Genomic DNA, 13,483 nt, shown 5'->3' on the forward strand with positions numbered 1-13,483 from the left:
GAGGGAGGCAGACCATAAAAGACTCTTAATGATAGAGAACAGAGGGTTGATGGAGGGGATGTGGGCGGGAGATGGGCTAGATGGGAGGATGGGTATTAAGGAGGGCACCTGTAATGAGCACTGGGTGTTGTATGTAAGTGATGAATCACTGAATTCTACTCCTGAAACCAGTATTACACTATATGTTAGCTAACTAGAATTTAAATAAAAACTCGATTCCAAAAAAATCAATAAAAATTAAAAAAATAAGCTTACACAGTGATGCATGTGAATTATTTCTCAATAAAACTGGAAAAAAAAAGAAAAAAATGAAGGTGAAATAAAGACATTTTCAAATAAAAGAAGACTAGAAGCAGCAGATCTATACCACAAGAAATAATAAAGGCAGAGGAAATTCTTCAAGATGATTGAGAAGACATCAAATGGAAAACTTGGAACTTTGGAAAAGCATGATGAACATTGGAAATGGTATATATCTGAGTAAATGCAAAAATCTATCTTTTTGTTTCTCTTTGCCATTTTCCTCTATTTCTTTATAAAATATATACCATTTTAAAAACATTGTTTCAAAGTTGCAATGACTTAAATAACAATTATAATGTAACTGTTAATCATTCAAATACATTGAAGATAACATTATTAAAATAGTACAGTATAGATTTTCTATATTAGAAGACGATTTCACTTTTTATGTGTAGTGTACATGTCTAGAAATGTGGCATCATAATTCTTAATAATTAGGATTCTGTCCAGAAATTATTGGCTTATTTTATGATGTGCAGCTGTTGAGGGATTTTATCAGTTTAGAAGTTCACAAAAGCTGATACTGCATTGCATTTCTTGTAACATAAAAGATAACTAAATAATTTACCTACAAAAACATAAGGGCTTTATTGGTATATATTATCTAAAGTTTAAAAATATTTTCAACAGTATAGACTGTTGTGATAACGAAATAGTTTTTTAAAGAAATGCTAATTGAAAATTATTTGAGTTTTTTTTCAAAATATCATAAAATTATAAGGAAGATGCTCCTGTATGGTGTATATTACAAAATTTAACAGAGACTGTGACAAAAGATGGAAAAATTACCCGTGTAGTATTATCAGTTCACTTAACAACTTTTCATAGGGTATGCTGCTACTATTATTTTGGTTTTGATCCAAAGTCAAGATTTGAACAAGTTTAAAAAAAAAGTTAATTTTAAAGCAATTTTCTAATTAGTTAATTTCATAAGGTAAAAACTGTTTTTATCCTAAAGAGTATTTTTCATTTTTACATGTAATTATTTAAATATGAACACTTAATATACATCATCTTGATTTAAATATATTTTCAGAGAGTGTGAACCACTCTTTGAAATCTGGTGGATTTCTGACAGCAGCGCAGCCCCAGATACACCTGTGTGTACACTTATGGACTTCTTCCAGAGTCTAACATTCAGGTTTGCACAGTTGGCTCCTGAAAACCTGAGTTCCTCCAAGCCTGACATCAGCTCATTCTTAGAAGGGCCTTCAAAGCGCACTTGTTTAAATATAGCTTCAGAAATGGGAGAAATCATGCATACTAACAGAAGGCGATTTACCCCTAAGGTCAGTGGGAGTCCATGTGAGAACCACACTGCAGTCCTTCGTCACTGTCACAGCCGTGCAAATGTTCTTTACACGCCACGGTGAAAATGTTACGCCGGTTCCGATGACAGCAACACTTGTGCACTCCGTTGTCCTGGGGCTTACGCGCACGTCACTTTAACTCACCACTGGGCACATTTTTGTCCACAGCATCATTGTCCAAAACAATCTAATGGGAGTCACGAAAGCAAACCGCATGCATAACTTAACATTTTCTCATCAAATTAAAAAGTAAAAAAGAAACAAGTAAAATTAACATTATTAATGTATTTCACTTCGCTCAACATGTACAAAATGCTACCATTTCCACGCACTGTCTGTATAGGACTGAAGCGATGTTTTGCATCCCTTCTTGCATATAAGGTCTGCAGAGTCTGGCGTGGGCCATGCTCAGCCCTGCTTGCCCTATGTGCCTTTGTGCCTATTAGCCATGCATACCTATCGGCGACTGTGTTGGAAGACCTTAAAAGCTTTGGTTCATGAAGTTAACATTTATGGAGCACGTGCTGTATACATGGCATTGTGCTGTGTATTCAAAAGTGTGCAAAGGTAAACAAGAGAACGTGTCTGCGTTCAGCTGCTTACGCTTTTGTCAGGAAAATGGATGAGTAGTTATGTAACTGCAGGTTGATAAACCATTTCAGCCCTTTTTTCCTATAAAGTTAGCACATTGTAAGGTTGTAAACAGTGCACAACACCACACAGCTCTCAGAGAAGACGAACGTTGGGGTCCGCCGCACAGAGCCAGTAAAATATACAACGAGAATGCACATCCTCGAGCTAAGCATCCTGACAGCCCTGGTGTGCAACACCTGGGTTGAAGCTCATTCAGATTCCTTATCTAAAATAATACATACATTTATGGGTACATTATTGGTCAATTTCAATTCTGAATTTCTGACTTTCTTGCCAGCTTCTCTCTGTGCTCCTCATTATGTGTTAATCTTGGCAGTACAGGTCACTTCCAAATCTAGTTCAAGATGTCATTAGCTCTTATTGAGCAGTAAAAAGCAAGACTTGACTTTTTCTAGCTTTGCAGATGCACAGTTCCACCTGAATGAACTTGAAATGTTATAACAACAACAGCATTCATAAATCTACATTGACTATGGGAAAAACATTTTGATTAAATTCCTTTGGATCTTAAGATTAAGATAAAAGGGGCACAATATGTTAATTGGGATAACAAATATTAAGCATGTATATACCAGGAAGTATAAGCTTTGCTTCTTGTCCTCATGAAGCTGACATCTACTTGTAGATGTTAGGGTGGGACTCTTTTCTGCTACGCCTGACATTTCCTTCCATGTGACAGGAGCTCAGCTAGTGTGATAGCCTGGCCCTCCTCCTTAATCACTCTGCCCCAGAGGTGATGGAGTGACTGATTCTATTGGTGAAATTGGGAAGGATTAAATGGGTAGCTTACAGCAACATTGTTCCTAAATAGTGACCTTTCTATGGAATCTTGGGCACTTTCTTGGGCCTTGGTAGGATCCTGTGTGGGGCCCAGAGGCCACATTTACATTTAACAATCTGCACAACAAGGGCTCAGATGTCCAGCATGGCTATGTCCTGGGCACCCTGCTGTGCAGGGCTCTTGTCCCTTAGATGCTGGATGGAGGAGTATCCAGGGGATCTGAGGAAGGATCAGGGCAATGCAGGGATAACTGGGGTGGGGAGAGGAGAGCTTGGGGTAGTGGCTAGTGAGAGAGGTTTGGAAGTATTTTCATATTTAACAATCCATACTAGTGTATAATGGTGCAACAGTGGACCTAGTGGGGACACTCAGGCTTTTGTAAATCTGTGTGGGGCTATCAGAGCCTCCATAGATTTTTAGCATTGTGAGCAACCTCCAAATACAGGTTGTTTAAGTGCACTACAAGGCTCAGGGTGTGAACGGTCCACATAGGCTGAGCCCCTCCCCAGGGCAGGGGCCACACCTCTGATTAATCATAGGCTGGTGTTTAAACCTGATGGGCAACATTTCTGCAAAGAAGACATCCAAATGGCCAACAGACACATGAAAAAGTGCTCAACATCACTTGGCATCAGGGAAATACAAATCAAAACTACAATGAGATACCACCTCACACCGGTCAATTTTATGGCTAAAATTAACAAGTCAGGAAATGACAGACGTTGGTGAGGATGCAGAGAAAGGGGAACCCTCCTACACTGTTGGTGGGAATGCAAGCTGGTGCAGCCACTCTGGAAAACAGTATGGAGGTTCCTCAAAAAGTTGAAAATAGAGCTACCCTACGACCCAGCAATTGCACTACTGGGTATTTACCCCAAAGATACAAATGTAGTGACCCGAGGGGACACCTGCACCTCAATATTTATAGCAGCCAAATGTTCAAAAGAGCCAAACTATGGAAAGAGCCCAGATGTCCATCCACAGATGAATGGATAAAGAAGACGTGGTGTATATATACAATGGAATATTATGCAGCCATCAAAAAATGAAATCTTGCCATTTGCAAAGGCATGGATGGAACTAGAGGGTATTATGCTAAGCGAAAGAAGTCAGTCAGAGAAAGACAATTAACATATGATCTCACTGAAATGTGGAACTTAAGAAACAAGGCAGAGGATCATATGGGAAGAGAGGAAAAATGAAACAAGATGAAACCAGAGAGGGAGACAAACCACAAGAGATGCTTAATCTTAGGAAATAAACTGAGGTTTGCTGGAGGGGAGGGGAGGTAGAGGGATGGGGTAACTGGGTGATGGACTTTGGGGAGGGTATGTGATATAATGAGCACTGGGTATTATATAAGACTATCATAGACCTGAAACTAATAATACATTTTATGTTAATTAAAAATAAAAAATTTTTTTAAAATTTTAAAAATAAAAATAGAAAAAATAGTGCAGGGAGGAGAATGTCCCCACTCTTGTATTTCTTCCACATGATAGGAAGTGTCCCTTCCCTGACCCTTTCTTGCCTTCCTCCTCCCCTTGCCCACTCATCCTTAGGGGTGGGGGAAGTAATTTCCCTGATTGGTAAATTTGGGACCAATAATCTGCTCACATCCGGCACAGCTTCTCCATTTTTCACCTGACAGGGTGCGTGTAGTTTCCTCTCCTCCCCTAGGCTGTGCGTCCTGCTGGGCAGACTCCTCCCAAGATCACTGCGGCTTAGTCGCTGGACTCCACACTGGCTGTGTCCACTGCACGTCTGATCCCTCTCACACAGCTCCACTTTGTCCTCCGACGGCAATCACCACCAAACTCTGTGACTTACTTACTGATGTTATTGTTTATCTCATTCAGTTAGAATGTAAGCTCCAGGAGAGTAAGCTGTTACATCCCTATCATTATTGGGTGGTCCTCCTGCCTAGAACAGTACCTGAGACATCGTGGGGGCTTATTGTTGGCTGAAGGAATTCACAATTTATTCAGAATTCTGAGGAGGAGGACAGTGCTATTTATAAAGAACTCAGAGATCTAAACTTTAAAGATGAGACAAACAGAGAAAAGTAGCGCAAAAAGACTCATCTAACGAAGATTGAAAGGATGTCATGAGGCAGAAGATCTGATTGCTTGTCTAAATAAAGACACCAAAAATATGTGCTCGGGCTACAGAAGAACAGTGGTTGCATGACGCTGGTTGGGAAGGACAGGTTTTGTGGAGGGTCTGCACTGATGGGTGAGGGGATCAAACATGGGGGGGTGCGTTTACATCTGTTTTCCTCCAGACTTGTCACAGGAAGGATCATCTACATGTAAGCATGCTAATAAAATCCTCAGCATGAACTCTTCATTTCTTGCTGCTGCTTCTGAGGGAATGACACAAAAAACAAAACAACAAATAATGGATTTTGCTTTAGTAAAACACTAGATAAATCAGAATCTAGTATTTTGCTTTATTATCTCTGCAAAAAGCAAGTAACAGTTCAGTATCATCAGTATGGCAAAACAGAGTTGGTGTAGTGGATCACATGGCAATCCTCCGGTTTTTAAATTTAACATACAAGCTCTGTTTTATAGCATATTTGTGAGGGAATCAAAAAAATTTTTTTTTACTAGACAAAATGCTATTGAAATCTAACATCTTCAAAATGACCTTGAATGCCAAACTACTAAGACTACAAAGTTTAGTATCATTTTTTATTTGTTTTGAATATGAACATTTCTGTGTTTTCCACTAACAGAAGCCCAGCTATGTAAATAACACAAATATATAAATGCCTAAATATAGGAGGATCTCATTTTACTTAAATATTAGTATGTTTCACATCACTGAAAACAAAGAATTTATAACTTTCAATTCTTTCTACTCACTGAACACAACTTTCTCTTTTTTAAAATGATAATCCATTAACAAATGAAAACACAAATCTCATAAAAATATAATTTTATAACAATAATAAAACTTACACTTAAAGTTTTTCAGCAGCTTTTTAAGTGTAAGTTTGAAATTCTATTGCCAGGGATGATTTAGCCCCAGCTTCAAATGTGTAAAATTCTGCATAGCTTCCAGAGGTGTAAATAACTCCATCACAGTTGGTTAATCATCGACGGAATGTGCCACAGCATAGTTAATTAGTGCACTGTTCATTGTCTGAAGGAAACAAGTGGCTAGCTGTGCTAATAATTTCCATAATTTGGATTATCAAAGAAATCATGCTTAGATTAAAAATTCTGGAGGAGATCCACACAGAAAAGCAAGTTTTTTTCTAAAGACCACAGGAAGAAGATCTAAGCAAATTTTGAGGACTACTGTCTTTATTTTTATTGAAATCATTAAATGTAATGAGCCACATTAATGCAATATTAAATTTGAGATCCTAATAAGATAAATTTCAGTCATGGAAAGTTTTACCTTTTCAATGCTGAGTTCATTTTCTTTTAATATGGCATAATTTTATTTTATAGAATAATATATAAAATGAGAGATTCATACAGGACAAAGGACTTGGAAATATCTTACACTTTATTCTTATCTCCGCCATTAATTTCTTTTTTTTTTTTTTCATGAATAGTTGGGTTTATTTCAACCGTGGGTTTAAAACCCTCGCCTTAGGCAAGAGACTATAGTAATTATACCAGGAATAGACAATTTCTTACACTGTCAAATATATAAAAGTTCCTCTTGCACTTTCCTCAACACTGATCAACAAGCAGATTCAGTCCACATTTGCTTTGATCATTCTATTGAGTTAACCCAAGCTTCTTCTTCAGAGACTCTGGCATTTCAGGTGGAGGAGGGCGAGGGAGCCTGAAGTAGACCTCCACAGAGTCGTAGATGAACCACTGTAGTGCAGTCAGAGTGCCAATCATGATGATACGGGCAAAGAGTCCCTTCCATACACCTTTAAATCCAAGTCTCTGAAGAACTTGAGAAGCACTGCTAGCTACCTTTCTCCTTATTCAACACAGATACCACGGAATCAGCAGGGTGAGAAACAATTGCACAGAAGACTCCAGCTATGTAACCTGCCACAAATGTTACCAGTTGCTCTGCCTTTGAACATTCACTTCGGGGCTTAGGAACCACAAACTTGTACAATGCTTCAACAGTACGCTCAAAGCAGGCAAACTTCATCATGGTGTATGGTATCTGTCTCATCCAGAGAGGGGCAACTCCCTTGTAGAATGCTTTCAAGCCTTCTTCCTTATACATTTTGGGAGCTGCATCCCTCAAAGTGTTGGCACCTTAGCAGCTTCCATAGGAGCCAGGGCACTGTCAGCAAAGAAGGCAGCACTGGCAGAAGCAGCCAAATACAGTGATGTGCGCCAGAGACAGGCATTCTCCTCCCCAAGTGCGTTGCTATACAAGACTTTGAAAACTTCGTAAAAGCCAAACTTGCAGGGCCCCTGCATAGAGTAGCCAGTGAAAGTCAGAGCCCATCCTTTAGCCAAACCGCGAACACCATCCTCTTTAAGTGTAACTGAGAATCCATTAAATTTGCCCTTGTACTTCTGGGGGTCCACCTGCAAAGGGCATTTCACTAAATCCAGAGGAACGACAGCAGTGTGTGTCAGACCACAACTTAAGACCCCACCAAAGCCACACAGCGCATAAAACTCCATGGAGCCACATTCGCAGCTGTCCTCCTCCACAGCGGCTGGTGCCAGATTGCGGGAACGGCCGGGCTGCCCGGGGGTCCCCGCGGGGCTGCTGCGGGGGCCCGTGAGGCCATCGTGTACCAGCTGCAGGTGGGGCGCATTGAAGGGGTTCGCCCGCGCCAGATGTGCCACGGACGAGAACATCTTCTTCCTAAGACGGCGAACACACAACCGCTCCCTCGAAAGGCTGCGGCTCACAGAGTGCTACTAATTTCTTATTTATGGTCACATGATACAAATATCTCAAAGAACGAAATGTTTACTAAATGAATGAGCCTCGATAATATGTGAAGAACTATGTTAATGACTTAGATTTTTTTTGTTGTCACGTGGGCGCGCTAAATAGGTCTGTCCACATACTTTTTAGTCTTCTGCTTCATAGAATTTACTGAATGAAACACAGGATTCTACCCTCTCTCATAGTTATTTTGTCCCATATCTATACAAAAATAAGCAATCAAAGACTTCTGGAGCTGCAAAGATTCTTGGAAATCAAATTGTCATGGCCTTTTCTTTACTAACAGATAAAGAAACAGAAACAAGCCCAGGTAACGTGTTTTGCTCAAGGCTGAACAACTAGTTAAATAAAAAAGCTAAAAAAGCTAAAGCTAATTTGAAGTTCAAGTATTTCCATGCTTCCCTCATAGACGGTGTTAACAGGAATCCTCTGGACATGACTCATATGGATGTTTAGAAGGTGAGGAGCCTCTTTCACGTTTCCCAACCCAGACCTCTTTCTTAGGGTAGGGAAGGGATGTATGACCCCCTGATTGTGTGAGGTGCTAGGCCACCACTCAGACAGCACAAATGGGTCTCAGTGTCTCCTAGGAAACCTTTAGACTTGGGCTTGATTAAACTTTAGCCAAATTTAGTTAAAATGGGAAACAAACTATCTTTTGTCCACCTGTTATTCTGTGAACTGGTCCATGTGGAAGAAGGAAGAGATCTATATGTGAAATGATACACAAATGACCCTCTTTTCACTGAGTGGTGTATAGAACCTGCAAACTAAAACTAGTCACAAGATCATATGTGGATTCAAATGAAAGGCTGGTGGTTGAGATTCAGAGTCAATAGGCTGTGATTTTGCTGTAGAAATGTTGTTGTTATGTTGGCTTTTATTTCAGAAGAGATATGTATAGAAAAGAAGTGCTGAGAAAAAATCTCACAGAAGTACTGTGGTGACCCATCTTTGAAGAACCTAGCACAATCATCGTGCATGAGTGTGTGTGTGTGTGTGTGTGTGTGTGTTGGAGGGAAGCTATGGAAAACCTGAGGACCTACATGGATAAAGGATCACTGAGTGAAGCGCAAGGGATTAAATTTTGGCCAAGTCCCCTTATTTTCTCTGACATGCCTCTGGAGTTTGTAAACTCAGAACAAAAACAATAAAGTTTGCCCAGGTGAGTCGGAGAGTTTAGATTTAGGAAGCTTTGAGAGAGGGGATTTAAAAAACAACCAGTTTAGCCATGACACCCCAGCTAAACTTGCACTGCTGGATGCTGCTCTTCTGTGACTTGGGACCAAGACTCCTGGCTGCCCAGTGAGACGGCTGCTTTCTGTTTGAGCTTGGTGAACTGGGAAGGGCCCACAGGAAATTCTGGTTCAGTCTGGAGCTCAGCAACTTCCAGGTCTGACCAAGATGGGGAAAGAGGGATCTGATTAACCCTCATACCTGAAACGACTAAAAAATATATGAAAAAATAAAATATATAAAAAATGAAATACATATGAAAATACATGAAACATGGTTCTCAAGACATTGGACATTGGGTAATGAAGGACACTGATCCCCGAGAGACAGAAAATGAATGAGATAAGACTTGTGATTGCCCCCCACTCAATGGCTGGAGGAAGTCTGCAGTCAGTGGAGCAAAGAGGAGAAGCCCAGTGTTCTCCCTGAGGTGAGGGGACAGAGGGAATCCAGGGAGCCCAAGGCAGCTGCGGTTCCAGGGACAGAGGACCAGTGACAAGAGACCTACAAGAAGAGCTCTGGAGGTCTGCAGCTGGTCCTCCAGTGTATTCAGCTGAATTCTGGTCACTTTGTGAGTGTGAGGAAACTACCTCGGCCTGGAGAAAGAAGCATCTGAGAGCCTTAGTGAGCACATGCCTGGAGCACTCATAGCAGGGAATATTGCCTGTTGCCACCAGCCCAAATGGAAAACCTCATAAATCATGGGTCACTCAGTAGAGTACTCAGAAGGCTCAATAGTGGGGTAAAATTAGCCCTCAGGAAATGCTGCCTTGGTTCTACCTAACAAAGCATAAAAGCAAGACCTGAAGGGACCAAACTGCTTTCTGTGTTCCAGAACAAAGCTACAATACATTTATAGGAACCCAAAAGTGCCTACTACCCAGCAAGTGAAATTCACAATGTTTTTGCATAACAGATATACAAATAAATAGGAAACTAAGATGCACGATGAAAAGTAAAACCAATCAATTGAAACTGACTCAGAAATGACACAGATAACAGAATTAGTAGAGAAGGATATTAAAGTAGTTAGTATACTGTATTTCATATGCCCAGGAACCTATAAGAAAGACTGGACATCTTAAGTAGAGATGTGGAAGATATTTAAAAAAAAATTAGAATTTCAGAGCTGAAAAACAGCATGTCTGAGATGAAAAAGATAGTGGAAGCAATTAATGGCAGATTAGACACTGCAGAAAAAAAGACTGATGTGCTTCAAGACATAGCAACAGAAAGTTTCCAAATAAAAAAAGGACAGAAAAAAATGAGCATCAGTGAGCTATGGGACAACTTCAAATAGCTTAATACAAGTATAAGTGGAGTCTCTGAAGACAGAGAGGAAAGGGGGGGGCAGAAGAAGAAATAATGGCTGAAATTTTCCAAATCTGTTGAAAATTATAACCCAACAGATCCAAGAAGCTCAATAAACCTCAAGCACAAGAAACGTCACATCATAATCAAATTGTTTAAAACTAATGATAAAGGGCGCCTGGGTGGCTCAGTTGGTTGGGCGACTGCCTTAGGCTCAGGTTGTGGTCCTGGAGTCCCCGGATCGAGTCCCACATCGGGCTCCCTGCTCAGCAGGGAGTCTGCTTCTCCCTCTGACCCTCCCCCCTCTTGTGCTCTCTCTCTCACTCTCTCTCTCAAATAAATAAATAAAATCTTTAAAAAAAAAAAACTAATGATAAAGAGAAAATCTTAAAAACAGCCAGAGAATAAAAGATACATTTAATGTAAAACAAGATATCTATCTTTATTCCTCAAAAATATTTTTCAAAAGCAAACATTTCAGACATACGAGAAAGCACTACACTATATACTATTTCAGACATACGAAAAAATCAAAACCAGCAAAACTGCACTCCAAATAATGTTGAAGGAAGTCAATAAAGCAGAAGGAAAATGACACCACATAAAAAACTGTTGCTGTAAAAAGGATAGACGAGCATCAGAAATGATAACTATATGAGTAAATTTTTCCCATTATTTAAGTCTTTGTAAAAGTTAACTGACTATTGGAAGCAAGAATAATAACAATGTCTTGTTATTGGTTTATAACATATACAAGTAAGAGGTATAATATAACACAAACCTTAGGAGGAAAGAAATGGCAGAATGCTGTTGTAATATTCTTATACTATATATTAAGTGGTATAATATCTTTTTTGAAGTTTTAGTGTGACAAGTTAAAATATATACTATAAACTTTATGGCAACCATTAAAATAGAACAATAAAAATTCCAAACTAATAAATAAGGTTAAATGAAATCATAAAAAATACTTACCCCAACAAAATTTTTTTAAAAAGAAGAAAAATGGAAAAGCACAGATGGGGCAAATAATAATACAAATAGTAAGATGATATATTCAAAAACAACCGTATCGTAATTATATGAAAGATAATCATATGAAAGGAAATTAAGTTAAATTAAAAGTCAGAGCTTATCAGATTATAGAAAAGACAAGGCAAAATTATATGCAGCATCTAAAATAAAAAACAAGAAATAACAAGTGTTGGCTAGGATGTAGAGAAATAGGAACTGTCATGTATCATTGATGGGAATGCAAACTTGTGCAGCTACCATGGAAAACAGTATGGAGGTTCTTCAAAAAGTTAAAAATAGAACTACCCTACAATCCAGTAATCACACTACTGGTTATTTAGCCCCAAAATACAAAAACATGAATTCAAGGGGATACATGCCTCCATATGTTCATTGTAGCACTATTTACAATAGCCAGTCTATGGAAGAAACCCAAGTGTCCATCAACTGATGAATGGATAAGGAAGATGTGGCATATGTATTTCTATAATGGAATATTATTCAGCCATAAAAAGGAATGAAATCTTGCCACTTATACTATGTGAAATAAATCAGTTAGAGAAAGACAAATACCATATGATTTCACTCATATGTGGAATTTAAGAAATAAAACAAACAAACAAAGGGGAAAAAAGAGAGAGAGAGAGACAAACCAAGAAACAGACTCTTAATTATGGTTACCAGAAGGGTTACCAGAGGGGAGATTGGTGGGAGGATGGGTGAAATAAGTGAAGGGAGTTAAGAATACACATATCCTGATGAGCACTGAGTAATGTTTGGAACTGGTGAATCACTATATTGTACACCTGAAACTAATATAACATTGTATGTTAACTATACTGTAATTAGAATAAAAAAGTTAAAAAATTATATGCAGCCTCCAAAAAACATACTTTAAATATAAGACACAGTAAATTAAAAGTAAAAAGGCTATATTAACATCAACAAAGTAGCATTTAGAGCACAGATATCTACCAGGGATAAAGATGTTTATTTCATACTGATAAAGGGGTTCAGTTATCAAGATGATATAAGAATCCTAAACATTTATGCACCCAATAACAGAGTTTCAACATACACGAAGCAAAAGCTGAAAGAACTGCAGGAAATATTAGAGGAAGCCATAACTATGGTTATATTTCTGTTCGTGTTTTGTTTTGTTTTGGTTTGGTTTGGTTTGTTTTTTTTTTTTTTTTTTTGACAAAGCAAAGATGTTTATTAAAAGAACATTCTCAAACCACACTGAAAGATGTTCGCAAAAGTGGATGTGATTGTAGGTCAACTTTGGAATGTAGAGCCACTCGTTCCCACTCCTTGGGTGACGCACACACTCTTGCCTGCTTTATCACATGGGACCTGGTGACTCCCCACCCCCCCAACCCCCATTGCAAGCTACAGGAAACACACACAAAGAAGACTTCCCCTGTGGCCAGGCTCCTCATCAATGACAGATTTCAATACCATTTTCTCAATAACTTACAGAACAAGTAGACCAAAAAAATCAGTAAAGATATAGAAAACTAGATAATATTATCAGTCAATTGATATGACATTATCAACCAATCTAATTGACATTTATAGAGAACTACAGCCAAAATGGTAACATGCACATTTTTTAATGTGCATACAGAACATTTACCAAAATAGACCATATTCTGGGTCACAAAACAAGTCTCAGTAAATTTACAAGAATTCAAGTCATATAAAAAATGCTATCTAACTATATGAAATTAAATTAGAAATTAGTAACAGGAAAACATCTGGAAACATCCGCAAATAGTTGGAAATTAAACAAAACTCATGTGTTAAAGAACAAATCAAAAGAATAATGTTGAAGTATTTCAACTGAATGAAAATAAACTATATCAAGGTTTGTGAGATGCAACTAAAATAGTACTTAGAAAGAAATTTATAGCAATAAAATCCCTATTCGAAAAAAAAAGAACTATCTCAAGTCAATGAACTCAGCTTCTACCTT

General features: G+C 38.5%; 1 protein-coding gene and 1 pseudogene across 2 annotated transcripts in view; both read right to left on the bottom strand.

The window, feature by feature from the left end:
* PACRG (parkin coregulated) overlaps positions 1-13,483 on the bottom strand; it is a 511,451-nt gene that overhangs the window by 261,150 nt on the left and 236,818 nt on the right. The window lies entirely within an intron of this gene.
* LOC118537207 (solute carrier family 25 member 3 pseudogene) lies at positions 6,599-7,898 on the bottom strand (annotated as a pseudogene).

Source organism: Halichoerus grypus, chromosome 9 (genome assembly GCF_964656455.1).
Source record: "Halichoerus grypus chromosome 9, mHalGry1.hap1.1, whole genome shotgun sequence".
In the NCBI taxonomy this organism is placed as follows: domain Eukaryota; kingdom Metazoa; phylum Chordata; class Mammalia; order Carnivora; family Phocidae; genus Halichoerus; species Halichoerus grypus.